The sequence below is a fragment of the Microcebus murinus genome, chromosome 1, assembly GCF_040939455.1.
Source record: "Microcebus murinus isolate Inina chromosome 1, M.murinus_Inina_mat1.0, whole genome shotgun sequence".
Taxonomy (NCBI): Eukaryota; Metazoa; Chordata; class Mammalia; order Primates; family Cheirogaleidae; genus Microcebus; species Microcebus murinus.
The window spans coordinates 146,022,881-146,050,709 of record NC_134104.1 but is presented as its reverse complement, the minus strand read 5'-3'; the positions used below and the strand labels follow the sequence as shown (position 1 = coordinate 146,050,709).

Below are 27,829 nucleotides of genomic sequence, written 5' to 3'. Positions count from 1 at the left end.
TCAGCAGAGGCAGGACACGATCTGATTTGTATAAAAATAGATACAAATAATTTTAATAAGATACAATTTATATATCATACAATTCACTCATTTAAAGTATACAACCCAGTGCTTATGATGTAGTCCAAGAACTGTGCAATTGTCACCAAAGTCAATTTTTAAGCATTTTCATAACCTCAGGAAGAAACCCCCTACCTCTTAGCTATCACTTCCCAATCTTCTCATCACCCTCTTCCCCCTGCCAGGTCTAAGTAACTATTGATCTCCTTTCTGTGTGTTTCTATATATCTGCCTGTTCCAGACATTTGCTATAAATGGGGTCACATAATACGTGGTCTTTTGTGACTTGTCTTCTTTCACTCAGCATATTGCTTTCAAGGTTTCTCTATGTTGTAGTGTGTATCAGTACTTTGTTCCTTTTGATGGATGAATAATATTCCACTGTATGGATAGACCACATTTTGTTTATCCATTCATCAGTTAATAGACCTTTGAGGCTGTTATGAATGATGCTGCTATGAACGTTTGTGTACAAGTCTTTGAGTAGACATGTGTTTTCACTCCTGTTGGGTATGTACCTGGGAGTGGAACTGCTGGGTCAAAACAGAACTATGTTTGACCTTTTGTGGAACTATCAGACCTTTTTTCCAGTGTGGCTACACTGTTTTATTATACACTCCAACCAGCTGTGAGAAGAGTTCTTTCTTCACATCCTTGCTAATACCGTTATCTGATTTTTTAACTTCTCACCATCATGGTGGGAGTAAAGTGGTATCTCACTGTGGTTTGGATTTGCATTTCTCTGATAACTACTGATGTTGAGCATCTTTTCATATGCTTAGTGGCCATTTGTAGATCTTTGGAGAAAACATCTATCTATTCAAATCCTTTGCCCATTTTTGAAGTAGATTATTTGCCTTTTTTATTATTGAGGTGTCAGTGGTCTTTATGTATTCTAGATTTGCAAATATTCTCTCCCATTCTATCAGTTGCCTTTTTGCTTTGTTGATAGTGTCCTTTGAAGCTCAAAGGTTTTTAATTTTGATGAGGTCCAAGTTATCTCTATTTTTCTTTCATCGTTTGTGCTTTCGATGTCATATCTAAGAACCCATTACTAAATCCAAGGTCATGAAATTTTTCATACCTGTATTTTCTTTTAAAATTTTATAGTTTGGGTTCTTACATTAGGTCCTTTGATTTAATCTTTTACATAGTGTGAGGTAAGAGTCCAACTTCATCCTTTTGTGTGTGACTATCTAATTACCCCAACACCATTTGTTAAAGAGACTACTATGCTTTGCCCATTGAAAAGTCTTGGCAACCTTGTCAAAAGTCAATTAACCATAGATAAATGGGTTTATTTCTAAATTCTCAATTCTGTTCCATTGATCTATATGTCTATCCTGTCCGTACCACATTGTTTTGATTATCGTTACTTTGCAGTTGTGTTGAAATTAGCAAGTGTGAATCCTCCAAACTTTTCTTCCTTTTCAAATTGTTTTGGCTATTCTGGGTCTCTTGAGTTTCCATATAAATTTTAGGATCAGCTCGTCAATTTCTACAAAGAAGACAGTTGGGACTCTGATAGGGATTGTATTGAATCTATAGATCAATTTGCGGAGTATTGGTATCTTAATAAGTCTTATTATGAACATGAGATATTTTTCCATTTATTTAGAGCTTCTTAATTTCTTTCAACAATGTTTTACAATTTTCAAAGTATTAGCCAGGCATGGTGGTACATGCCTATAGTCCCAGCTACTCAGGAGGGTGAGGCAGGAGGATAGCTTGAGACCAAGAGTTCAAGGTTACAGTGAGCTATGATAAAGCCACTGCCCTCCAGCCTGGGTGACAGAGTGAGACCCTGTCCCTAAAAAGAAAAACAAAAGTATAGGTTTTGCACTTCCTTTGTTAACTTTATCCCTAAGTGTTTTATTCGTGTTGATGCTATTATAAATAAAATTATTTTCTTAATTTTATTTCTGGATTGTTCACTGCAAGTATATAGAAATATAATTGATTTTTGTATATTGACCACATATCCTACAAACTTGCTGAAACTATTAATTAGTTCTAATCATTTTTAGTGTATGTTTAGAATTTTCTACATACAAGATCATGCCATCTATAGAGACAGATAGCTTTACTTCTTCCTTTGCAATCTGAATGCTTTTTATGTCACTGTTATTGTCTTGTCTAATTTATATTCTAGCAAATCCCTCTGGCTGCCTTGTTAGAAGACACAATATCAGGATGTGAGTGGAGGAATGATCCAGGCCCAGGTTGTGCCTTGGGCTAGGGTGGGACCAAAAGGCTGACAAAGTGGTTTAGAAGTTTCTTTTTTGTTCTTCTCACCTTTATTTCTTCTATGTCTTACTAACCACTTTGGTGATTTTGTTTTACCTCAACCAACAACAAGAAAGCCAACAACAACCAACAACAAAGCCAGCACTAACTTTCTTAAAACCCTCCTGTGGCAAAATTCTTAGTAAGCAGTTCTGCATGAAGGAAGCAGACACCAGACTGGAGGCTAGTGAAGCCCAAACCCTACATGTCCCATCTCTGCAAGACCAGATCCTACAAGACAGGTCTGGTTGGAGGGAAGGTCTATTTTTATGAGAGAGAAAAAGAGAAGTGTCCATCAGCAGGGCTCAGAAATCCTGCAACTCTAAGCAACCAGCTAAAGATAACCCAAGCAAGGAACTCTGTGCCCAGACTTGAGGGGCCCCCAGTGCCCTGATACACAGGATAATTTAAGCCTCTCCATGAGCAGCCATCCCAAGCTTCCAGATCCTACACCTTAGGGAAACTAGCTTAACCAGCCCTTCCTTAGGAACTTACTTCCCCCGAAGGCAGCACTACAGAAAAACTCCCGATAAGTACCCATCACCAAAATCCTTCAAGCCAGATGTGTTCTCTCCCACCTAGGAAGCAGGACCCTGTAGTTCCAATCTGGGCTGGGCCTAGGGTGAGGTAGGGGAGACATCTAAGTCACTTGCATGACCCTCAGAGTGAGGGTCTCCTTAAATTTCGCATCTTAGGTGCCTCGCTTGCCTCGCTCTATGACCCACTCTGGTTCTAATCCTAGCTCTGCTATGACAGACCATTTAGATGGAGACAAGACCTTTATCCTCTCTGTGCCTCAGTTTACTCATCTGAGAAATGGAAGTGCTGGATTTAGATCAACGCTTCCCAGTAACTGGTCCATGGACCCAAAGCGATCTTTAATTTTTGGATTCACAAAACCTTTACCAAATGTCCTCACTTCTTAAAACCTACAAACCAATAATAACTGCCCTATGAGAAATTAATGTGTCATGACAGAATGCAGATGTCATTGAGACAGTTGGTGAAATCTGAACACAATCTTTGCATGAAATGTTAAGGTTATACCACTGCTGATTTCTGATTTCCTGGTTTAGAGAGTTGTGTGCTAGTTATATAGAAGAATTTCCTTGGTTTAGGAAGATTCACACTGAAGATTTTGGGAATTTGGTGTATCATGTTGCAAATGTATATATTTATTTATATTTTTATTTTGAATAATATGTAAACATATTATATGTATGTTTTATTTATTTATTCTCATTAGTATTCCCAGAGAGTCTATAATTTTATTGTTCAGTCCAACCACGGTTTTGTTTTTTTTTTCAATTTAACAATTTCTAATTTCCTAGAATTCTTTCTTGAAACTTTTTCCATAGCCATCTGTTTTTGTTTTACGGTCTATGCTCTTGATTCTCCCTTCAGTTCTGGACATTGACAACTGAACATTCCACAGGTACGGCACTCTTGGCCTGCCTGGAATTGAACTCTCCATCTTTGCCTACAAGTCCACGGATACTAGATTCATGTGGGTCACTAAAAGCAACAGCTTTCCTTCTGAGTAGGGTAGGGAGCCACTGAAGGGTTGTGAACAGAGAAGTGACATGGTAAAACCCGCAATTTAAAATAATTTCTTAGCTGCACTGAGAATAGATTGTAAGAAAATAATGGAAGAAAAAAGGAGTTACAAGTAGGAAGACCAACCATCCTGGTCTGTCCAGGGGCGAGGGGTTTCCTGCAACTAGACTTGCAGTGCAAACACAGGAAAATACCAGGCAAACTGGGACAAAATGATCACTCTAGTTAAGCGGCTATTTCAGAAGGTCTAGTTATGAAATAATCATAGCTCAGACCAGCTATATATATATATATATATATAAGAAGGTGACTATGAGATGTCAGATTCGGGATATATAATGGATATACTATATAACATATAATGCACACGATGTGTCATGTGAAGAAAAGAAGAAGATTTCCGTGTTCTCAGACTGAGTACCAGGACACCTGAGTTACCATTTACTGAGTGACAAGGAGGAGTGTGAAAGAAGCCATTTCGGAGGGGGGGCATAGGTCAGGAACCCAATTTTGGACTTGCTAAGCATGAGGTGTCTATCCCACATCTAAGAGGAGATGTTAAATAGGCGTGAAATACATGTGTCCTGAGATCAAAGGAGAGAAGTTAAGACTGTAGATATTGTATACAGATGGACTTTAAAAAGAAATTCATGAAGTGTAGATAAAGAAGAGAAGAGGTTCTAGAACCAAGTCCTGGAGATTCTGATGAACAGTTGAAGGAGAACCAGCAACAGAGATGGAGAAGGAGCCACCAGTGAGGTTGGAGGTGAACCAGGAGAGCGCAGGGCGCCAGAAGCCAAGCGAAGACAGTGCTTCAAGGAGGGCGCAGGTCACCATCGATATGATAAGATTTGTTTTGGTAGAATGGTGGGGGCAAAATCTTGATTAAGAGAGAATGGCATGTGTACCATCTGAGGGATGGTCATGCCGGAAACTCAGACTTGTGGGGGGAGGGGGGAAAGGGCATTTATTGAAACCTTAAAATCTGTACCCCCATAATATGCTGAAATAAAAAAAAAAGGAGAGAGAATGGGAGGCCAGGTGAAGTGGCTCCCGCCTGTAATCCTAGCACTCTGGGAGCCTGAGATGGGCGGATTGCTCGAGGTCAGGAGTTCAAAACCAGCCTGAGCAAGACCGAGACCCTGTCTCTACTATAAATAGAAAGAAATTAATTGGCCAACTAATATATATAGAAAAAATTAGCCAGGCATGGTGGCGCATGCCTGCAGTCCCAGCTACTCGGGAGGCTGAGGCAGCAGAATTGCTTGAGCCCAGGAGTTTGAGGTTGCTGTGAGCTAGGCTGACGCCATGGCACTCTCTCTAGCCTGGGCAACAAAGTGAGACTCTGTCTCAAAAAAAAAGAGAGAGAGAGAGAGAATGGGAGATGAGGAATTAGAAGCAACAGGTATAAACAAATATTTCAAGAAGTTGACCTGCAAAAGGAAGAAGAGAGAAAGGCAGTAGTTGGAGGGGGAAGCCAAGGGGTTTTTGTTGTTTTTTGAGATGTGAAAAATCACAGCCTGTTTACATGCAGATGAGAGCGATACAGCAGGGGGCAGGGGGATGATGACCCAGGAGAGAAGGCTGACAGTGGTGAAGCCATGTCCTTAAGACAGAGAGAGGGCGTAGGATCTAGGGCATCAGAAATGGAGCTGGCCTCAGCGAGGAGTAGAGACAACTACTCCACAACAATAAGACTGGGTAGGATCCGCTGGTGGGAGTGCATGACAATTCTCTGTTGACTCCTCTAATTCTCAAAGAAGTAGGAAACAAGGTAATCGGCTGAGGGTAAGGATGGGGAGGCCGTGTTAGAGGTCTGAAAAGAGGTAAGATATAAAAGCACTGTCTAGGGGAGGAGGGGAGTGAATGGAGTGGGGAAAACAAGGACGGTTGCTGAGCAGCACTCTGAGCACTTGACGTTTCAGAGATCATGGATTTAGAGAGAGACCAGTCAGCACTTTAAAACTTTCTGTTCCCTGAATTCTGTCTGGGTTTACTGGTTTTTTTTGTTTGTTTGTTTGTTTGTTTTTTTGGGTTTTTTTTTTTCTGTTTGTTCATCTCGGTTCTTCTCCACTTTGCTGTTGACTTTGCAGAAATGTCTGGTGGTCCTTGGGGACCCGTTCATATTTGAAGGGAAGGGCTGGGTGGTGAATTCACGCTGGTGACTGAAGACACAGTCTTCAGATGGAAAGTCCCCACCCCAAGTGCTGAACAGACTGAATGAAAAAAAGACCCGCAACTAGACACTTCACGGTTAAGTTTCAGAACACCAAGAATGAAGAGGCAATATTAAAAGCTTTGGACACACAAAAAAATAAATGATAACAGCAGTAGAAGTTGTCACCTGCACAGGAAAAAGTATCAGAATGTCACCAGGAACCCTGGGGGCTAGAAGACAAAAAGCAAAGCTTCAAAGTTCTAGAATTTAGACCCAGCTCAATTACCAGTACAGTATGATGTTAGAATAAGCATACCTTTCATAATACTTATGATATCTTCCAACAAAACAAGGAAATAGGCCTTGCACGGTGGCTCACACCTGTAATCCTAGCACTCTGGGAGGCCGAGGTAGGAGGATCGCTCAAGGTCAGGAGTTCGAGACCAATCTGAGCAAGAGCAAGACTCCATCTCTACTAAAAATAGAAAGAAATTAATTGGCTAACTAAAAATATATAGGAAAAATTAGCCGGGCATGGTGGCACATGCCTGTAGTCCCAGCTACTCAGGAGGCTGAGGCAGGAGTATCACTTGAGCCCAGGAGTTTGAGGTTGCTGTGAGTTAGGCTGACACCATGGCACCCTAGCCCAGGCAACACAGTGAGACTGGCTCCAAAAAAAAAAAAAAAAAAAGGAAATAAATGAAGAAAGACAAGGGCAGGAGAGAATGAATTTATCTCAGGAGAGCAATGGAGGGGAAGTCCAGGATGGAGGCTTACTTTTAAATACTCTTAAAGGCTCACCTTTCCTAAGGTTTGAATGACTTTATCTTATGCAACTGTCACTTTCACAGCCATCGTTTAAACAACTCTCTACTGTTTACCTCTCAAATCAGCACAACTCCAGAACACTAACTTCTCCCCCTTTCTCCTCCCATTTGGCCTGAAGCGTTGGGAAAAGACATACGCTGAATTCCTCACTAATTTTTCACATTAAACCTCTTTCATTTTCACATTGTCGAAAGTATTTCGATTTAACTATTTATAACTGGTTGCCTTGTCTATCATTGCTCCTTACATAAAATGCCTCTTTACTACAGTCTTTTTCGTTTTAATTTATTTTTCATTTGGCTGAATCCTTGCATCCATATTATGCTTTTCAGAAAGAATTCATGGGTGATACACTTTCCAAATCCTCGTGTGTCCACAATGTCTTTCTGTGACTTGCACACATTGATAATATATGAAATAGGTATAATTTCTTGGGTTACACATTTTCTCCTTCTAATCTCTAAAAACAATGTTCAGTTGCCTACTATTAATGGGTTGGAAAAAGGGTGTATATCCCTGGCTGTTTAGTAGAATCCATGCAAATGCACACACCAGAAACTAAACATGACTCCCAATATCAAATTCCACAAGTTACATGTTCAGTATGAACACACTCTTAACCATAATTATAAACATCCTAACACCGAACACTAAACACTAAAGCCTGAACCCTGGCTGCATCCCACCTCTAAGCCTAGACCAAACAAAACACTGAAACTCACCCTAATCCCCAACTCCTTGCTCTAACCTCATTATTAACCTAAACCTTAATCCTGATGCTACATTTTATTTATTTTTTATTTTATTTTATTTTGAGACAGAGTCTCACTCTGTTGCCTGGGCTAGAGTGTCGTGGCGTCAACCCAGCTGACAGCAACCTCAAATTCCTGGGCTCAAGCGATCTTCCTGCCTCAGCCTCCCAAGTAGCTGGGACTACAGGCATGCGCCACCATGCCTGGCTAATTTTTTCTGTATATATATTTTTAGTTGGCCAATTAATTTCTTTCTTTTTATAGTAGAGACGGGGTCTCACTCTTGCTCAGGCTGGTTTTGAACTCCTGACCTTGAGTGATCCACCTGCCCCAGGCCTCTGGTGCTACATTTTAAAGCATCAGCATTTGGTCTATGAGTAAAGTGGTTTATCAAGGCAGAGTAAAGAAGGCATCTCTTTCCACTTCCCTTGCCCACTGTGCTCCAGCCCCATGGCCTCACGGCCATACCCTTACCTTCTTTGGGTCTTTACCCAAGTGTCACTTTCCACAAACCGTTTAGGCCAACAGTACAATTAAAGAGAACAGTCCCCACAAGAGACCACTCTCACTTTGACACCAACTGCAATTCAAGGGGCCTCCCAGAACCACCCCCAGGTTAGGTAATTTGCTGGAAGGACTCACAGAACTTGCCGAAAGCTATTATGCACATGGTTATGGTTCATTACAGGGAAAGGACACAGATTAAAATAAGCCCAGGGTCTACGGCCATACCACCCTGAATTCACCCGATCTTGTCTAAAATAAGCCCAGGGAAGGGACGAAACTCAACCAAGCGGAGTCCTTGAGGGTCCAAGCATGAAGCTTCCAGTTGTCCTCTCCCCATGAAGTCACGGATGCCATTTGTCACCATCAGGCATAAAATCCAGCTTACCTACTTGTTTATTGTCTCTCTTTCTCTCCCATAGGAATATAAGCTCCACGAGGGCAGGAAAGGTCCGCTTTATTCACAGCTGTGTCACAGGCTTCAGAGCTGCACCATCCAATATTGTAGCCACTTGTGGGTAGCGAGCACTTGAATAGTGGCTAGCCCACTTTGAGATATATAATAAGTGTAAAATAAACACAGAATTTTAAAGGCTTAGCATTTTTTAATGGAAAATATCTCATTGATAATTTATTATGTTGATTATATGTTTAAAAATGATATTTGGGACATATTGGGTTATATCAAATATATTATTAAAATTTATTTCATTTGCTTGTCTTTTATAAACGTGTTTAATGTGGCTTCTAGAAAACTGAAAATTGCATACGTGGCTCAAATTTGAGACTAGCTCTCTCTATATATATGTATACACATATATATAAATAGAAAATCAGACAACACCGCTCTAGAAAAAATGTCAGTAAACTTTTTCTGTAAAGACCAAATAGTAAATATTTTAGGCTTTGCGGGCCATATGGCTTTGACTCTGCTGCTTTTACAGGAAAGCAGCCATAGAAAATGTTTAAAACAGCAGGTGTGGCTGGGTTCCCAAACACACTATTTATGAAATAGACAGCCACACAATTTAACCCGTGGGCCACTGTTTGTGAAGCTCCCATCCAGAACATCGTTTAGTCCATAGTAAATATTCAATAAATGTTTGCTGAGTGAACGACTAGAGAGAAGGCTCGCATGGCTGCATTGTGGAAGCCAGGAGGAGCATGGAAGACAATGTTGGGGGTAGCTGGTGGCCAGAAAATATGGGGCCTATTACCTGTGAATTTTATTTTAAGCCATTGGAGGGATTTAAGCAAGATAGTGATAAAATCTAATTTGGCTTTTACAGAAAAATCACTGTGATGCTATAGTTTGGCACCCAGACCTACCTCCCACCCCTTTCAGAACTCATTCTGAATCTTGGTAACCAAAAGCTCTCGGGGGAGCCCCTCTCCAAGAGTTGTTGCTCATGGCTGAAGAGAGTTGCCTTGTCCAAGGTTGCACTCCATTTTTGGAGCCAACCCATATCCAGGGACCCGCCAGTGTAGGAGCGTAAAAGCCTGGCCTTCCTGCCGCAGGTGCAAACGACTCAGAAGGGCTATGCAGCTCCAGAGCTCGCTGTGGGACCGGCAGCTGCCACCCTGGTTGTGGCTGCATTGCATTCCCACTGTCTGCCCCACTCCTCAAAGGAGTCCGTCTACTTCCATCCTCTCCCACGGGTGTTGGTCTCGTGAGTACTCCCCAAAACTGCCTGCATGCAAATCTGCACCTCACAGTCAGAGTCCCAGGGAGCTGACCTGCAGCAGATGAGAGCATAAGTGGTCAGAGAAAGCAAACTCTTCAAATGGGATTTTGGAACTGATTCCCTGTCAGCTGCCCATGAGAACACCATCGCTGGCTGTAGGTGTGGACAAATGGCCCCAGGCAAACTGAAGCAGAACAATGGTCAAAACCATCCCTGGTGGTGAAGTGTACTGGTCCATGGAGAGAGGGGATGCTCTGGTGAGGGCCATGTACCAGGCCTTTGGGGAACAGAAAGAGATAGTATAATAACTATAAAAACAATGGAGGCCCGGTGTGGTGGCTCATGCCTGAAATCCTAGCACTCTGGGAGGCCGAAGTGGGAGGATTGCTTAAGCTCAGGAGTTCAAGACCAGCCTGATCAAGAGCAAGACCCAGTCTCTATTATAAATAGAAAGAAATTAGCCAAACAACTAAAAAATAGAAAAAATTATCTGGGTACGGTGGTGCGTGCCTCTAGTCCCAGCTACCTGTGAGGCTGAAGCCGGAGGATCCCTTGAGCCCAGGAGTTTGAGGTTGCTGTGAGCTAGGCTGACACCAGGGCACTCTAGCCGGGGCAACAGACTGAGACTCTGTCTCAAAACAAAAAGAAAAAGACAATGGAAATGGATAGCTGTTGTTGGGAGCTACTGAAGCATTGGAAAAACACAGTGCCAAGGGAGAATGCCAGAGGGCCTCCTTGGCAGCATATAAAGAGACTCACATACTACACCAGGGAACAGAAGTGGCTGGGGGCCAGAGCAGACAAGGAGACCAGCAGCAGCCCAGGCAGGAGACAGAGCTGGCTTGACCCAGGATGCTAGTGGCAGAACTGGAGAGAAGTGGTCAGAGCCCGGCTACATTTTGAAGATAAAGCCAGCATGATTCGCTGTAGTGTTTGGATTAATGTTAGTTTCCTATTGCTGCTGTAACAAATCACCACAAATTTATTGGTTTAAAAACAAGACAAATTTATATTTTTATACTTTTGGAGGTCAGAAATCTGGAAAGTCTTATGGGGCTAAAATCAAGGTGTCAGCAGAATGGATTCCTTCTGGGAGCTCTGAGGGGAGACTTCCCTGGTCTTTTCTAGCTTCTTTAGGCCACCCAATTCCTTGGCTGGTGGCCCACTTCTGCCATCTTCAATGCGAATCACTCCAACCTCTGCTTCAATCCTCATATCTCCTTTTCTTGTGACTCTGATCCTCCTTCCTCCCTTGCGGTTATAATGGGTCCAACTAGATAATCCATCCCTATCTCAAAATCCTTAATTTAATAAGGTCTGCAAAGTCCCTTTAGCCATGTATGAAAACATTCATATTCACAGGTTCTAGGGATTTGGATATAGACAGATTTGGCGATGGAAAGGACATTGTTCAGCCTATTACAAGATTGGATATGGGGTGCAAGAAAGGGAAGAGCCAAAGATGGCCCCCATGCTTTGGGGCCTGAGCAGCTGGAAGAAGGGGTGGCCATGAGCCTTGATGGGAAAGATGATGGCTCAGAGATTCAGCCCATTCATCTTCGGAAGCAAACTCCTGTGCCTTCTTCCCAAAGGCTTCCCTGTGTTCAAAGATTATTTTCAGAGAAAGGTAAATTCATGACTCTCATACAGATGTAAAAATGAACACATGTTGAACACATTTTCTCCTTATATGATATGAAGCTGTTATGGCTTCAAATTTTGTATCCCCTCAAAACTCTGAAGCCCTGACCCCCAAAGTGATGGTATTAGGAGATGGGGCCCGTGGGGGGCAGTTAGGCTTAGATGATGTCACAAAGGTGAAAACCCCATGATGGGATTAGGGCTCTCATAAGAAGAGGACCCTTCTAAGTTCTGGGCTGGGACACCCTGTAACAAAAGATAGACTAACAAGAGAAAAACAAAGAGAAGTTCATTAAACATGTATATTTCATACATGCATGGGAGAAAACTCAGGGAAAGAGTAACTCTCAAAGAACTGGGTTAGAACTCCAACTAGGCAGCATCTCCAGCAATAAATTCTTAGAGAAGTATCCAAACAAAAGGACCTGCCCGGGCATGGTGGCTCATGCCTGTAATCCTAGCACTCTGGGAGGCCAAGGCAGGAGGGTAGTTCAAGAGTTCAAGGTCTGGAGTTCGAAACCAGCCTGAGCAAGAGTGAAACCCTGTCTCTACTAAAAGTGGAAAGAAATTAATTGGCCAACTCAAAATATATATAGAAAAAATTAGCCAGGCATGGTGGTGCATGCCTGTAGTCCCAGCTACTCTGGAGGCTGAGACAGAAGGATTGCTTGAGCCCAGGAGTTTGAGGTTGCTGTCAGCCAGGCTGACGCCAGGGCACTCTAGCCGGGGCAACAGAGTGAGACTTTGTCTCAAAAAAAAAAAAAGGACCTTGAGTCTCCAGGGACAGCAAATTGTGGGAAGGCAAATATATAGGAAATTCCTGGTAGACGAAAGCTAGTTAGTAAAGTTTGTTATGCAGATTCCTCCGGTGCCATCTCCAGGTTGATGGGATCCAAAGTTGTCTTCAACCTTTGTCCTTCCTGCTGGAGAAGAGAGGAGGGACACCTTTGTAAAGTTATGTACAAATAAGGGAAGGGCAGAGGGCTTTTCCAGTATCTGCTTCTTCTCAATTACCCTTAGCTCAAAATACTTACAATCCTTATGCCAAAGTACCCCATTTTGGGCTGGCATATTCTGCCACCCTTCAGTAGTAAATTTAGTAGTATAGTCTCCTATATGGCCTCTTTTTCCCATCTCTTCTTCCCGTCTAATTAACATGCATGAGAGAGAGCAAGAGACTGCTAGGCAGGAGCATTGGCAGAGCAGGAAGATGCTATCTGGGACCAGATAGAAAATCTTAGACAGTCATCTGTACTTTTGTTGACAACAGAAAGGTGTGTTGGGAGGAAAAACTTTTCCTCTACGTATTTAGGTTCAGGGCCTACAAATTAACAACAGATTCACAGGAAAAAGAAATGAAGTTCCTTTATTTGAGGGAGGCTTTAGATGAATCAGCTCCCGAAACAGCCAAAAATAGGGGTCTGTATACCCACTTAATAAGGGAATAATGACTGCTATGGAAGAACAAATGGAAGGCATGGTAGTTTCAGATAAAGTTTGTCTAAGCAATTACTCACTGTGGTGACAGTGGTTAGTCTCTTCTGGCTATAGACCTCCTAGAGAGGGGATTTATGGTGGCAAAGGAAGTTTAGGTAAGTTTTTTTTTTTTTTTTTTTTTTGCACAATCGTGTGTTTATGTGTTTGTATGTGTGTATCTGTGTCTGTGTGTGTGTCCTGCAGCTGCTGTTTGTTTAGATGTTTTTAGCTTAAAAGAATCTTTATGTCATTCAAGTGCATTTTGGATCCCCACAGCTGCAAAATCATTCTTCATGTAGCATGACTTTTCAGGGATCCTTTTCTGTCTGCAATTTTGGTCCAAAGGTCCAGAGGTAAGAAAAATGCATCCGAATGCCCCACACTCTGGAGTGAAGTGCAGACTTGCAGAAAGATGCCAAGTGAGTTGGCTCTTGACTGTCAGCCCATCACCTGCCGCCAGGCTGTATTGGGAGAAGCATGGGAGTAGGAGTGAAGCTAAAAGAGCATTTCTTAAATGAAAGAGTTGTCCCTCCCCTCCCCTTAAGTGTGACAGGAGGCCTTCAAGAGAGCCAGTGGGAGGGCTTGGCCTGAGTCCCCTGGTGCTGACTGGGGTGCAAGAGTAAAGAGAGATGCTAGGGTCTCCTGAGCGCCCACTCAAGAGGATGCCGGCAGGCAAGAGCCTGTGCAGGTGGGGAGCCGCTGTAAGCAGGTGGCTTGAGGCTACATCACCTTTGTCAGCGAATATTGTGCCTGTGGGTGGTGTCACCAGTGCACCCACCAGCACACCTCAGAGAAAGAGCCAGCATTTGGGCACCTGACCCACCCAGAGAGCATCAGCCCTGCTTGTCTGCTCCTTTCCTGCTCCTCCCCCTCCTTGCCACACCGTAGGAGAGTCAGGAGTGGCACTGTGAGTGGGTAAAGAGGAATGAAGAGTAGGAAGAAGAAACAGTGAGGAAGCCAGCTACCCTCCCCTTCGCCTCTGAGTTTCCAACCCCACCCAGGGCAGCCTTCCACATCTCTGCCTTGCCCTCTCCCCTGCCTGCTCGGCTTGCACTCCAAGTTTTCTGACCCCTCTAGGGTCAAAGCACAGGGGATGGGGCAGGGAGACAGATAAGGGGCAGGAAAGAGATAGAATACCAGGGACTTCCCTAATGCATCACTCCCAGAGTTGGCAGGTATTCAAGGCTGACTCTATCACGGGGCATTCTGAAGGATTTTGGGGGATTTTCACATCCCACACCCCCTGCAGCTACTGACAAGGTGATGCACTTTCCAGTCTGCTCTTGACAACCCTGTTCAGTCATTGGTCCTGGGAGATCACCTCCACAAATCTTTTAAGCTCCCATTGGCCCTCCCAGCAGCCCCTTGGGAAAGTCCTTTTAAGATGTCTCTCTCCATCTCAAGGTACCTTGGGATGCCAGTATTGGCCACTCAAACTCCCCAGCTCACTTCCAGGAACTGTGCGGGTTTCTTTTCTAGGTCCGTCCACCCAAGGGCAGACTATTCTACTAAGGCATATACCTTTAGGCCTGGGGGCGGTCAAAGAGAGTTCATGGGTGCAGCTTGGGCCTGCAGTCTGGGGTGTCCACACGTATGCACAGTCCCTTCGTGGTGCAGGGCAGAACCAGGGACAGGAAGAAAGGAGAGATGGAGCCAGAATTCATTTATTCTCTTGCCTCTGTAAATGTTACAGGCAGGTGGGGTAGAAGAGGGGGCTGAGATGACCCCAGTAGCTCAGCATAAGGAACAGCAGGTGCTAAGACCCTGAAGTAGGAGAGAGAGCATTGTGCATTCTGGGGACAGGAAAGCAAGGGAAGGAGAGAGTGCTCTGAGACTGGGTTGAGGACAGAGGTAGGGCGGGTGAGGCCCTCGCACAGAGCTTTGTGAGCCTCAGCAAAGACTTGGATCTTATAGCACAGGGGTGGAAAGCCTTGAAGTGGTTTAAGCAGATGGACAGTGTGAACACACAGGCATTTTAAAGAGACTGCTCTTGCTGTCTGTGCCTGGGGCGGCAGGGAGGCCACCAAGAACAGAAGCTTGAGAAGTGCTGGGGTGCCGATGTGATAGCGAGAGATAAGAGGCCGGGCGTGGTGGCTCACGCCTGTAATCCTAGCACTCTGGGAGGCCGAGGCGGGCGGATTGCTCAAGGTCAGGAGTTCAAAACCAGCCTGAGCGAGACCCCGTCTCTACCATAAAAATAGAAAGAAATTAATTGGCCAACTAATATATATAATATAAAAATCAGCCGGGCATGGTGGCTCGTGCCTGTAGTCCCAGCTACTCGGGAGGCTGAGGCAGGAGGATCGCTTGAGCCCAGGAGTTTGAGGTTGCTGTGAGCTAGGATGACGCCACGGCACTCACTCTAGCCTAGGCAAGAAAGCGAGACTCTGTCTCAAAAAAAAAAAAAAAAAGAAATGGTGCCCCAGTGAAGGGGCTGAGGCAAGGCCTCTAGAGATGGTATGATGGCACATAGTCACCCCAGCACTGCCCCTGGGCCCCTCCCAGCTTCCTGGGTGTCCTTAATAGCCCTTATCCCATGGGAGCTTCACAATGGCTCTGGGGAAAGGGAGACTATTAGTATATGCAATACATTTAATGTTGACACTTGGAGAAAAAGCAAAAAGGCAAGGTACCTGGAACCTGGGAACCTCGTCACAGCTTCAAGCTTAGCTCAGCCAGTGAATCAGTGCACCCTGATTACAGTGTAGTTTCCCAGCTGAACAATCAATTCCATGATAGCACAAACGGTGTCTGTCCTGTTCATCCTATAGCCCCAGCTCTCCTGGCAAAGAGTCCAGCACAGAGCAGGCCCCCGTAAATATTAATTTAATGGATTATATCTCTCCATTACTGCATAACAAACCAGCCCCAAATTCAAATGGCTTCAAATAATGACAAACATTTATTTTGCTCACAGTTCAGCAATCAGGGACAGCTCATCTCTGCTCAGTGTGGTATCAGCTGGGACAGCTCAGCTTGACACTGGAATATCTGCTTCCAAGATGGTTCACTGTCAAGGCCAGCAAGTGGATGCTAGCTGTTGGCTGGGAGTGCAGCCAGCACTGTGGGCTGGGGTCCTTGGTTCATCTCCACATAATCTCTCCCTCGGCTGCTTGGGCTTCCTCATAGCATGGTGGCTGCGTCCCAATGTCTCCAGAAGTGGAAGCCATATTGCCTTTTAGATGCAGCCTCAGAAGTCACAAAGTGTCCTTTCACTACGGTCACAAGCCTGCCTGGATTTAAGGGGATGGCACTTAGATGCCTTTCTCTTGATTGGAAAAATGTCAAACACATTATAAGGACAACATATGGGATGGGAGATATCAGAGTGGCCCTCTTTGGAAAACACATCTAATCTGTCTCATGGATGAGTAAACCCTGTCACTTCCTGGTGGACCCGGCATTTGAACTCAAGTTCTGTTCAGTACATTTTGCGCGAGGATGAAGGGTTATGGGTCACACGTTCTAGAAAGGCTCCTCTCTCACCTGGAGAAGATAAAGAAGTGGAGTTTGGAGAGTTGATTGACAGTTATGAGGATAATTCACTTATTTAAAAGAAAAAAAATTTTTTAAAAGAACAAAACAAAAAAGATAATTCACTTATTTATGTTAACTATCTGCCTCTTCAACTAAAATGTAGGCTCCATGAGGTTTTATTTTATATATATATATAATTGCATATAGTTTATATGTAAGATTTTATATTATATATATACACATATACATAGATAATCTCCAGTGCTTAGCCCGGAGTACAGCACACAGCAACTGTGCAAAGAATTCTTATGGAATAAAATAAACGAAATGCCTGCTTGGTCTGGCTACACAGTGTCACTTGGTGAGGTGCTGCCACCTTCTGGGCCCTGGGGCACAGCCAGCCATTTCAAACTCACCAAGTCCCCTCTTTGGAAGTATGCCCCCCTCTCTTGTCTCAGCCGCTCCCAGTTTACAAGGCCCTCACCTAATGGCTGGTTTGTTTTTGAAACAGCAATCCTGCCCCGGGTTTCGAACTCCTGACCTTGAGCGATCCTCCCACCTTGGCCTCCCAGAGTGCTAGGATTACAGGCGTGAGCACCACACTTGGCCTCTTACAGGTTTTGTCTGCCTTGATTCCCACTTGAGCAATGAGAACTCTGAGAACCAGAGGAGCTATTGAACAGAGCCTCTGTCAAGGTGTCTACATGCTCAGTCCTCAGCTGTGCGTCCAGCCTCACTGGTTTTGCCACCCAGGGTCCTTGATGTACCCGGCAGCCCCTCCTACCTGCTTATCTTACAGCAACTCTTTGCAACACGGGACACCCTTGGTCTCTTCCCCCTTCAAAATATCTTCTTCCTTTGGGGTCTTCTTCATAAATTCTTTGCCTAGGCCAATGTCTAGAAGAGTATTTCCAACGTTTACCTCTAGAATTCTAATAGTTTCATACCTAAGGGTTAAGTCTGTTACCCAGTGTGAGTTGATTTTTGTGAGAGGTGAAAAATGTGGATCCTGTTTCAGTCTTATACAAGTGGATCTACCATTTGATCCAGCAATCCCATTACTGGGCATCTACCCAAAAGAATAAAAGACACTCTATGAAAAAAATACCTGCACTCAAATGTTTATAGCAGCACAATTCACAATTGCAAAGATGGAAACAACCCAAGTGCCCATCAATACATGAGTGGATTAATAAAATGTGGTATATGTATACCATGGAGTACTATTCAGCTATAAAAAACAACAGTGGGCCGGGCGCAGTGGCTCACGCCTTTAATCCTAGCACTCTGGGAGGCCGAGGCAGGTGGATTGCTCGAGGTCAGGAGTTCGAAACCATCCTGAGCAAGAGCAAGACCCTGTCTCTACTATAAATAGAAAGAAATTAATGGGCCAACTAATATATATATAGAAAAAAAAATTAGCCGGGCATGGTGGTGCATGCCTGTAGTCCCAGCTACTCAGGAGGCTGAGGCAGCAGGATCGCTTGAGCCCAGGAGTTTGAGGTTGCTGTGAGCTAGGCTGACACCATGGCACTCACTCTAGCCTGGGCAACAAAGTGACATTCTGTCTCAAAAAAAAAAGAAGAAAAGAAAAAGAAAAGAAACAACGGTGATATAGCACCTCTTGTATTTTCTGGATACAGCTGGAACCCATTCTACTAAGTGAAGTATCTCAAGAATGGATAAACCAGCACCACATGTACTCACCAGCAAATTAGTATTAACTGATCAACACCTAAGTGGACACATAGGAATAACATTTATCGGGTGTCGGGCAGGTGGGAGGGGGGAGGGGATAGGTATATGCATACGTGATGAGCGTGATGCGCATCATCTGGGGGACGGTCCGATTCTCTCCACGGAGCCCGGAGAGCGGCTCCCCTCCGCTGTCTCAGGTCCCACCTGCACACGAACGCCAGCCCGGTCTTCTATCCTGAGCTCCAGACCCCATGACCCGGCCCCCTGAAGGCCCGCCAGCCTGGGACACCCCAGCACCTCGCACTCATTCTGTCCAAAGCCAGCCTGGTGTCCCTCTCCGCCAGCCACCCCGCCCCTTCTCCCACCCCCACTGCCCAGCTCGCCTCCCAAGCCAGACAGCCGGGGCTCGCCCGGAGTTTTCCCCTGTCCTCACCTCCGAGTTCACTAAAATAGTCTTCAGTAGCTACATCAACAGGTGCACCAGGCACTTTGACATGTTTCAGCTCTTGTAGGTTTGTTTGCTTGTTGTTTGTTTTGAGACAGAGTCTCACTTTGTTGCCCAGGCTAGAGTGAGTGCTGTGGCGTCAGCCTAGCTCACAGCAACCTCAGACTCCCGAGTTCAAGCAATCCTGCTGCCTCAGCCTCCCGAGTATCTGGGACTACAGGTCGCCACCATGCCTGGCTAATTTTTTCTATATATATTTTTAGTTGGCCAATTAATTTCTTTCTATTTATAGTAGAGATGGAGTCTCGCTCTTGCTTAGGCTAGTTTCGAACTCCTGACCTTGAGCAATCCACCCACCTCAGGCTCCCAGAGTGCTAGGATTACAGACATGAGCCACCATGCTTGGCCTCTTATAGGTTTTGTCTGCCTCCTTGGCAGCCCTCAGACAGCCTGGACTGCTGGGACAGGCCCTCCTTCCCCACCTCCTCCCAGTGGCCTGACTCTCATTACTCTATGCTCCAACTTGCCCCTACTAAAACCCTTCAGGATGGGGCCCAAACTCCTGTGTGGCATTCAATTTTCACAACCTGGCCCTCGCCTGCCACTAAAGAGCACACTCCAGCCTTTCTGTCCATCCCCTCGGCCCTCAAGTCACACTGCCCACGTCATGCCATCCATGTCTCTGTGCCTTTGCCCACTCTCTTCCCTCTCTCCGGAACTCCCTTCCCTCATCTGCTTATGTCCAAAGCTTCCCATCCCCACTGTACAAAGGAAGAGACTGAGGGTCAGAGAGCCAACACAACTCGTCCAAGGTTGTAGAGCTGGCAAGTAGTGGAGCCAGGGTTCCAAAGGAAGACTGTCTGAAACCAGCTCCTTTCGCTGCTCTGCTCTATTCCAAGCCTCAGTTTCCCCAAGTATGAAAAGGGGAATGAGGCTGGACACGGTGGCCCACGCCTATAATTCTAGCATTCTGGGAGGCCGAGGCAGGAGGATCCCTTGAGGTCAGGAGTTCGAGACCAACCTGAGCAAGAGTGAGACCCCATCTTTTTAAAATATATATATATTAAAAATAAAGAAAAAAAGGAGGGGTGAATGAAAGACTGTGGGCTCTTCTAGCTCTGACTTTCCCTAACCAAGATTTCTTGATTCTGAGATGCTCTGAGGCTCTCTAGTGGTGACCTGGGGGTACTGAACCCGGCGCCCTAGCCAGCAGCTTGGTGAATACTCAGGCCACGCCACCTGTGCCCTGTGGCACTGGCTGCATGACCTGTGCACGCTCCCCCTTAAGAACACAATTACCAGTGGGTGGCATGGGCTCCTGCCTGCCTTCAACTTCTCCGGTTTCCATTGTGTCGGTTTTCTATTGCTGCCTAGCAGAATTCCACAAACTTACCAGCTTAAAAGCTTACATGCTTATTAGCTTGCAGTCCTGTAGCTCCAAGTTTCTGCAGACGTGGCTGGGTTCGAAGCTCAGGGTCTCACAAGGCTGAAACTGGGCTGAGTCCTCATCTGGACACTAAAAGGAAATCCTCTTCCTTTTTTTTTTTAATTCAGGATATTATGTGGATACAAACATTTTGGTTATGCGAAATGTGTCTGCCTTGCTCAAGCCAAGGCTACAAGTAAATCTTTTCCCCATACAGTGTGCACGGATTCCATTAGCTGTGGGTTTACCCCCCTGCCCCCACTACCCTCCAACCCCCATCCCCCCACGTGACCAGCACCCAGTGGGTATTACTACCATGTGAGCATCTTAGTGTTGATCAGTTAGTACCAATTCAATGGTGAGTACCTGTGGTGAATGTTTTTCCATCCTTGCGATACCTCACTTTGAAGGATGGGCTCAATCTCTCTATCCAGGATAATATAAAAGGTGCTAGGCCGGGCGCGGTGGCTCACGCCTGTAATCCTACCACTCTGGGAGGCCGAGGCGGGAGGATTGCTAGAGGTCAGGAGTTCAAAACCAGCCTGAGCAAGAGCAAGACCCCATCTCTACTATAAATAGAAAGAAATTAATTGACCAACTAATATATATAGAAAAAACTAGCCAGGCATGGTGGCGCATGCCTGTAGTCCCAGCTACTCGGGAGGCTGAGGCAGAAGGATTGCTTGAGCCCAGGAGTTTGAGGTTGCTGTGAGCTAGGCTGACGCCACGGCACTCACTCTAGCCTGGGCAACAAAGCGAGACTCTGTCTCAAAAAAAATAAAAATAAAAATAAAAAAATAAAAGGTGCTAGATCACCATAGTTTTTGTAGTTGAGTAGTATTCCATGGTATACATATACCACATTTTATTAATCCACTCATGTATTGATGGGCACTTGGGTTGTTTCCACATATTTGCAATTATAAATTGTGCTGCTATAAACATTTGCATGCAGCTATCTTTATTATAGAATGTCTTTTTTTCCTTTGAATAGATGTCTAGTAGTGGGATTGCTGGATCAAATCATATTTCTATTTTTAGCTCTTCCAGGTATCTCCAAATTACTTTCCAGAAGGGTTGTACTAATTTAAAAAAAAAAAGAAAAAGAAAATAAATGAAACAGGAAATGAGAAAACATAAAATAAGTTAATGCATTAAAACATAAATATAAAAACAATCAAGTAAAATACAAAATAACCAAACTCTAGTTAAAATAAAGATGGATATGTTAAAAAAAAAAAAAAAAAGAAAAGAAAAGAAAAGAAATCCTCTTTCAAGCTCCTTCAGGTAGGGGACAGGATTCAATTCTTCAAGGCTGTAGGACGGAACTCCCTGCTTTCTTGCTGCCTGTCAGCCTCTCTTGGCTCCTTGCAGCCACTAACGGTCCTTCTCATGTGACCCCCTCCATCTTCAAGCCAGCAATTGTGCGGCAATTGCCCTTCGTGCTTTGAACCTCTCTAGTTTTCTCTTCTGCCACTAGCTTGAGAAAACTTTTTACTTTGAACGGGCTCACCTGATTAGTTCAGGGCCACTCAGATAATATCTGTATATTGAGATCAACTTAATTGCAACTTTAATTACACAATGCAAAGTCCCTTCACAGCAGCACCTAGATTAGTGTTTGGTTGAATAACCAGGTTATGAGAATCTTGGAAGGCCATCTCTAGAAGTCTGTCTGTCATTCATCAGACATTTGCTAAGACCTGCTCCACCCCTAATCTGTACTCAGTAGTGCTGGGGGAGCAGAAATGAACAAAACTGTCCCCATGGCCCCTGGGACTCCTGTCTCAATACCCTTCTACCTTGTGCTCAGCCAGATTTTCCCACCTCCCTGTCTATACTTAGGCCATGCCTTCAACCTACATGCTGTTCCCCGCTGTATCCACTGGCCAATGCTGCCGTAACAAAATACCACAAACCAAGTGGCTTTTAAACAGCAGACATGGCTAGGTGCAGTGGCTCACGCCTGTAATGCTAGCACTCTGGGAGGCTGAGGTGGGAGGATCCCTCAAGGTCAGGAGTTCGAAACCAGCCTGAGCAAAAGCAAGACCCCGTCTCTACTAAAACAATAGAAATTAATTGGTCAACTAAAAATATATAGAAAAAATTAGCCGGGCATGGTGGCGCATGCCTGTAGTCCCAGCTACTTGGGAGGCTGAGGCAGGAAGATCGCTTGAGCCCAGGAGTTTGAGGTTGCTATGAGCTGGCTTGACGCCACGACACTCTAGCCCTGGCAACAAAGTGAGACTCTGTCTCAAAAAAAAAAAAAATTCTCACAGTTCTGGAGGCTGAAAGTCCAAGATCAGGGTATTTTCTAGCGAGGCCTCTCTCCCTGGCCTGCAGACTTCTTACTGTGTCCCAGCATTGCCTTTTCTCGGTGAACACACATCCCTGGTGTCTCTTCCTCTTCTTCTAAAAACACCAGTCCTGCAGGATTAGGACCCCACTCTTACACGATCTCATTTAACCATAATTACCTCATTAAAGGCCCCATCTCCAAATATTGTCACATTCTAAGGTACTGGGGCTTCACTATATGAATTGGGGGCAGGGGGGACACGATTCAGTCCACACTACATACCATCTCCATCCATCAAGTATCTTATTTGGGGGACTCGGTTCACAGGCTGCCTCTTGCATAAAACCACCCTGGATGCCACCAGTTGGCTTTGTGTCTTCCTTACTTGGGAAGCTGGTACCTCTGCCCCTGCCAGGTTAGGTTCCCGCTGGAGTGTGAGCCTCTAGGGAGGAGGAGGGGTCCACAGCTGACAAGTTGGAGTGTCCTGGGAATCGTCCAGCACAGGGCCTGGCTCCCAGTGGGGCGTCAGTAAGTGTTGGGGATGGATGGAGGAGCAGGGCATGCTGAGAAGGTCAAAGGGCAGGGCCCCCAATGCAGGTGAAATGATCAGGGGTGCCAGCTCCATGCTTACTGGACACAAGTGCTCTGGGCCCCCAGACTGTGTGCTGCAGGACTGATCACAGTTCTCCAAGCCCAAGGACTAGGGGACAGCCATCTCCCAGCTCTCTGCAGCCCCTACCCAGGCAGAGTTGGGACATATTGATGATGGCCATGTGTCCTTGGAGTGACTCAGGTCTGGCTCGTCCCCCATCAATCCCTCCTCACAAGGTATGCCTGGGGGCTAGAAGTGTACCCACCATTCTGATCTAGTGGCCAGAAAAACCTGAGTTCTAGTCCTTGTTATACCTCTCTCTCACTATGTCACTTTGACATGTCAACCTTACTTCTCTGAGCCTTTGTTCCCTTACCTGTAAAATGGGCACACAAAAGTCTTTCTTACGGCACTTGAGGATAGCATAAGATCAAACACATGTAGTAGGAGCTCAGAACATTGGGGCTACGTATTAATTAAAGGAGAGGGGGGATTTGAACGTTGGCAGAGCTGGGAAAGGTGTTCGAAGCAAAGGAAAGTACCCTAAAATGTTAGCACCTTTCCTTTCCCTTTGGGTGTTGACCATGGGTGGCTAAATTGCTTTCCTTTGCTGAGTCTCAGTTTTTTCTGCTTGAAAATGGGAACATGGACTCAGTCTCTCCCTGTCAGTGAGACTTTAGGCCTGGAGAGGCCTTTAGATACCACTGAATGTTATCTTACACATCTCAGAGATGGGGGAAAGGAAGCACAGAAGGGGGAGTAGTCAAGCAGAGCTGGGCCTAGGACCAAGGACCCCGACCCCTTGGCCAGCCTTTGCCCCTGTCCCATTCTGCCTCTCTCAGCGAGAAGGGTCTCAGCCACAGCTCCTAAGAGCCAACTGCTTATCCTAAACACCTCACTTGGATTAACTCTCTAAATCTGCACTGTCCAATAAAGCTGCCACTAGCCACATGTGGCTACTGAGCACTTCAAATGTGAGGCTTACAACAAAATGCAAAATGCACAAACTGCTTTTTTGGTTTTATTTAATTTAATTCATTCAAATTTAAAAAATGACACTCAATTCAGTTATTTAAAAGCTTGTGTGTTTGAACAACTTGAGAATCTACTTTTTCAACTGTAAATTTTATTAACCATAGGTCAAGTATTTATGATGAATATTTAGTGCCCGAATAGAGATGTGTTAATACTGTACATATAAAATATACACTGAATGTTGAAGACTTAATTCAAACTATCTCATTAATAATTTTTGTATTGATTCATGTACAAATGATAATATTTTGGACATATGGGTCAAATAAAATAGTATTAAAATTCATTTTACTGCTTCCTTTTTACTTTCTCTAAAGTGGCTACTAGAAAATTTTAAGTGATTTATGTGGTTCTCATTAGCATTATTTGGCTTGCTTTATTTAGATCGATTGCATTATTTTTCTACCCAATAGCACTGGTCTAAATCTTCAAGGCAACCCGATGATGTAGGCTCATTATAATTCCCCTCATCTCACAGATGGGGGCACCTAAAGTAGCATATGCTTCCTGTGTCCCACCCCACATGCCCTCACCCTCCTCAGGGTCACCTGGAGCTTCAGTGGACAGTCCTGTACACACTCCTACCAAAACACTCGCACCTCTCTGCCTGAGGGGCAGGCAGGAAGCACAAAGGAGTTGGCACTTCCAGGAACGACACTCAACCAATGGGGGGTGAGGGTGGCGGATAAACATCCCACTGGTCTTAGTCCATTTTCCATCACAAAATACCTAAAACTGGATAATTTATAAAGGAAAGGAATTTACTTCTTATAGTTACAAAGGCCGAGAAGTCCAAGGTCAAGGGGTCACATCTGGTGAGGATCTTCTTGCTGGTGGGGACTCTGCAGAGTCCAGGTGGCTCAGGGCATCACATGGCAAAGAGACTTAGCATGCAAGCTCAGGTCTCTCTTCCTCTTCTTACAAAGCCACCAGTCCCACCCCTGTGACAACCCATTAACCCACTGACTCATTAATCTATAAATGAATTAATCCATTCGTGAGGGCAGAGCCCTTATGATCCAACCACCTCTTAAAGGCCCCACCCCTCAATACTGCCACTTTGGGGATTAACTTTCAACACAACTTTTGTAGAGGACAGCTATTCAAACCATAGCACCTACCTTCCTCACCCCATACCCCATCTCTCAGAGGGTCCCCAGTGAGATTAAGCCCAGTTTTTTTACTAAGTGGGATTTGTCCCTGAGATGCAAGGATGGTTCAACGTACAAAAATCAATTAACGTTATATACCACATTAACATAATAAAGGACAAAAATCACATGATCATCTCAATAGATTAAAAAAAGGCATTTGATGAAATTTAACACCCTCTCATGATAAAAATTCTCAATAAGCTACAAGTAGAAGGAAAGTACACCAACAGAACAATAGCCATATATGAACAGCCCACAGTTAACATCATACTCAGTGGTGAAAAACTGAAAACTTTTCCTCTAATATCAGGAACAAGGCAAGGATGCCCCTCTTGACACTTCTAGGTTGCATAGACTTAGTACTAGAAGTCCTAGACAGAGCAATTAGGCAAGAAAAAGAAATAAAAGGCATCTGAATCGGAAAAGGAAAATTGTCCCTGTTTGCAGATTCTTATACAGAGAAAATCCTAAAGATGCCATTAAAAAAACCTGCTAGAGTTGATTAAAAATTTTGGTAATTTTGCAGGATACAAAATCAACATATGAAAATCAGTTGCGTTTCTATACACTGATGATGATCTACCTGGAAAGGAAATTAGGAGAGTAAGCCCCAGTTGTTTACAAGGGTAACGGCTTTCCTCTCCTCCCTTACTCCTCCACTCCCTCGCTGCATTTCTAGGATCCTCTCCCAGTTTAATCACTTGCCCTCAAACGCTTGTCTCAGATTCTGCTCTTGGACGATCCCAGACTCACACATCAAGGGACAGAGAGCTGAAAGACTCTCAGAGGTCACATAAACAGTCAGAGACAGACTGGCAATTTGATCCCAGGCCATCGGACACCAGATCTCACTCTCCCAAAAACCACGCTCTGTGGCTTCTCACGTGGTAGCCGCAGTATTCTCGTGGCAGGCGGAGCCTCTCCTCTGGAATCTGCCCACTTTTGAGCTGATCGCAGAGCAGAAAACCCCTTCTCTGGCTTCAGATGATTCTTCTCTGGTAGCAATAGGCTGAGCAGACCTGTCCCCTGCAGGCCTGGAACAGCCCCAGCCTGGCCTGCCCAAGCTGTCCCCTGGCACCAGTGTCTACTTCCCAGGGAGAGGGAAGCCGGGGCTGCCAGCCAGCGCCTTGAAGGGCATTCGCCTTTTGGCCAAGAGGACACACTGACATCTGGTACCTGGAAGGGCTGGGGAGTCGGGGTTCAGGGAAAAACCTTCCTGAGTTTACTCATTTACTAAGCTTCCTGCATGTCAAGCAGTGTTCTAAATGCCATAGTGAAAATATATGTACACACACATACATACATAAGTAACCCTTTGAGGTACATGCAATTATTATCACCATTTTATAGATGAAGAACAGAGGGGTTAAGAAACTTGGCAAGGGGCCAGGCACGATGGCTCACGCCTGTAATCCTAGCACTCTGGGAGGCCGAGGCAGGCAGATTGCTCGAGGTCAGGAGTTCGAAACCAGCCTGAGCAAGAGTGAGACCCCGTCTCTACTATAAATAGAAAGAAATTAATTGGCCAACTAATATATAGAGAAAAAATTAGCCGGGCATGGTGGCGCATGCCTGTAGTCCCAGCTACTCGGGAGGCTGAGGCAGGAGGATCACTTGAGCCCAGGAGTTTGAGGTTGCTGTGAGCTAGGCTGACGCCACGGCACTCACTCTAGCCTGGGCAACAAAGTGAGACTCTGTCTCAAAAATAAATAAATAAATAAAAGAAACTTGGCAAGGTCACAAAGCTAGCGTCACAGGTAGGGTTCAAACTCAGGCAGTCTGGCTCCTAGTCATTCCTGAATCCTGTCTTTCCTGAAACTTCAGGTGAATCAGCTGCCAGCTCACTCTGAGCTCCTTCTTTGAGAGGAGGGAGACTGTGCATGAATTTCTGACCAATCCCAACTTTGGCAGAGTCCCACTTGGAGGGAGGGGCTGGCAGGGAGGATGCCCTGGAGACTGGGAGGCAGTGGCCTCCCGAGGGGGGGCTCGACATCTAGAAAACAGCCACCCCTCCCCTACTCCCCTTCCCCACACGCCTCTCTGCCTTCTGACATAGATTAGCCCTTCAACCTCGGTGTATTTACTTATTCCCAGCCTCATTCCTGGAATGATCTGAGGAAGCTTTAAAAAAAAAAAAATAGATAGTATCTCCACTATTAACGTGAATTAAAACAGAGGCCAGGCCTGAGGAATCTCTGAGCAGACAAAGCCAGTTAGGCCTCATAAGTGACTTTAACCTTCCTTGATTTATGACATGAATGAAACTTATCACGAGCTATTTCTTGTAAATGCCTATATTAAAGAAAAACAGAACTGAAGCTCAACTAATCAGAAGCAGACAACAAAAATAATTATATAACTAGAGACTTGCCAATGGGGTAGACCCAATAAGGCAACTGCATAGCTGTAACCAACCCAATATTTTCTTTACCTTACTTCTGTGTCCGTCCTTAAAAACCTTTTCCTCGTGTTCCCTCAGTAGAGCTCCCAAACCACTTCTGGTTTGGAGCTGCCTGATTCATGAATCGTTGTGTGAACAAATAAACTCTTTAAAAATTTCATTGTGCCTTAGTTTACCTTTTTAACACTGCCAAAGATACTTTGATAAATAATGCCTACTTTACTACCTTAACAGCCTCACTGATATATCGTGAATGATGTGACAACTGTTAGGTCATTACACACAAAGTGACCAACTCCTCCTGTTTTTATTAGAACTTTCCCAGTTTTAAAACTGAAAGTCCTTTGCCTTGGGA

At 44.8% G+C, this 27,829-nt stretch overlaps 1 long non-coding RNA gene across 2 annotated transcripts in view; it reads right to left on the bottom strand.

Annotated features, from left to right (window-relative positions):
- Window positions 1-15,474: 15,474 nt before the first annotated feature.
- Window positions 15,475-27,829, bottom strand: part of LOC105858802 (uncharacterized) — a 30,779-nt gene continuing 18,424 nt past the window's right edge. The window contains exon 4 of one of the 2 annotated variants that reach the window (XR_012921014.1): window positions 15,475-16,433. This is a non-coding gene — a long non-coding RNA (uncharacterized LOC105858802). The remainder of the gene's footprint in view (window positions 16,434-27,829) is intronic. The other variant, XR_012921015.1, reaches the window with a different exon arrangement.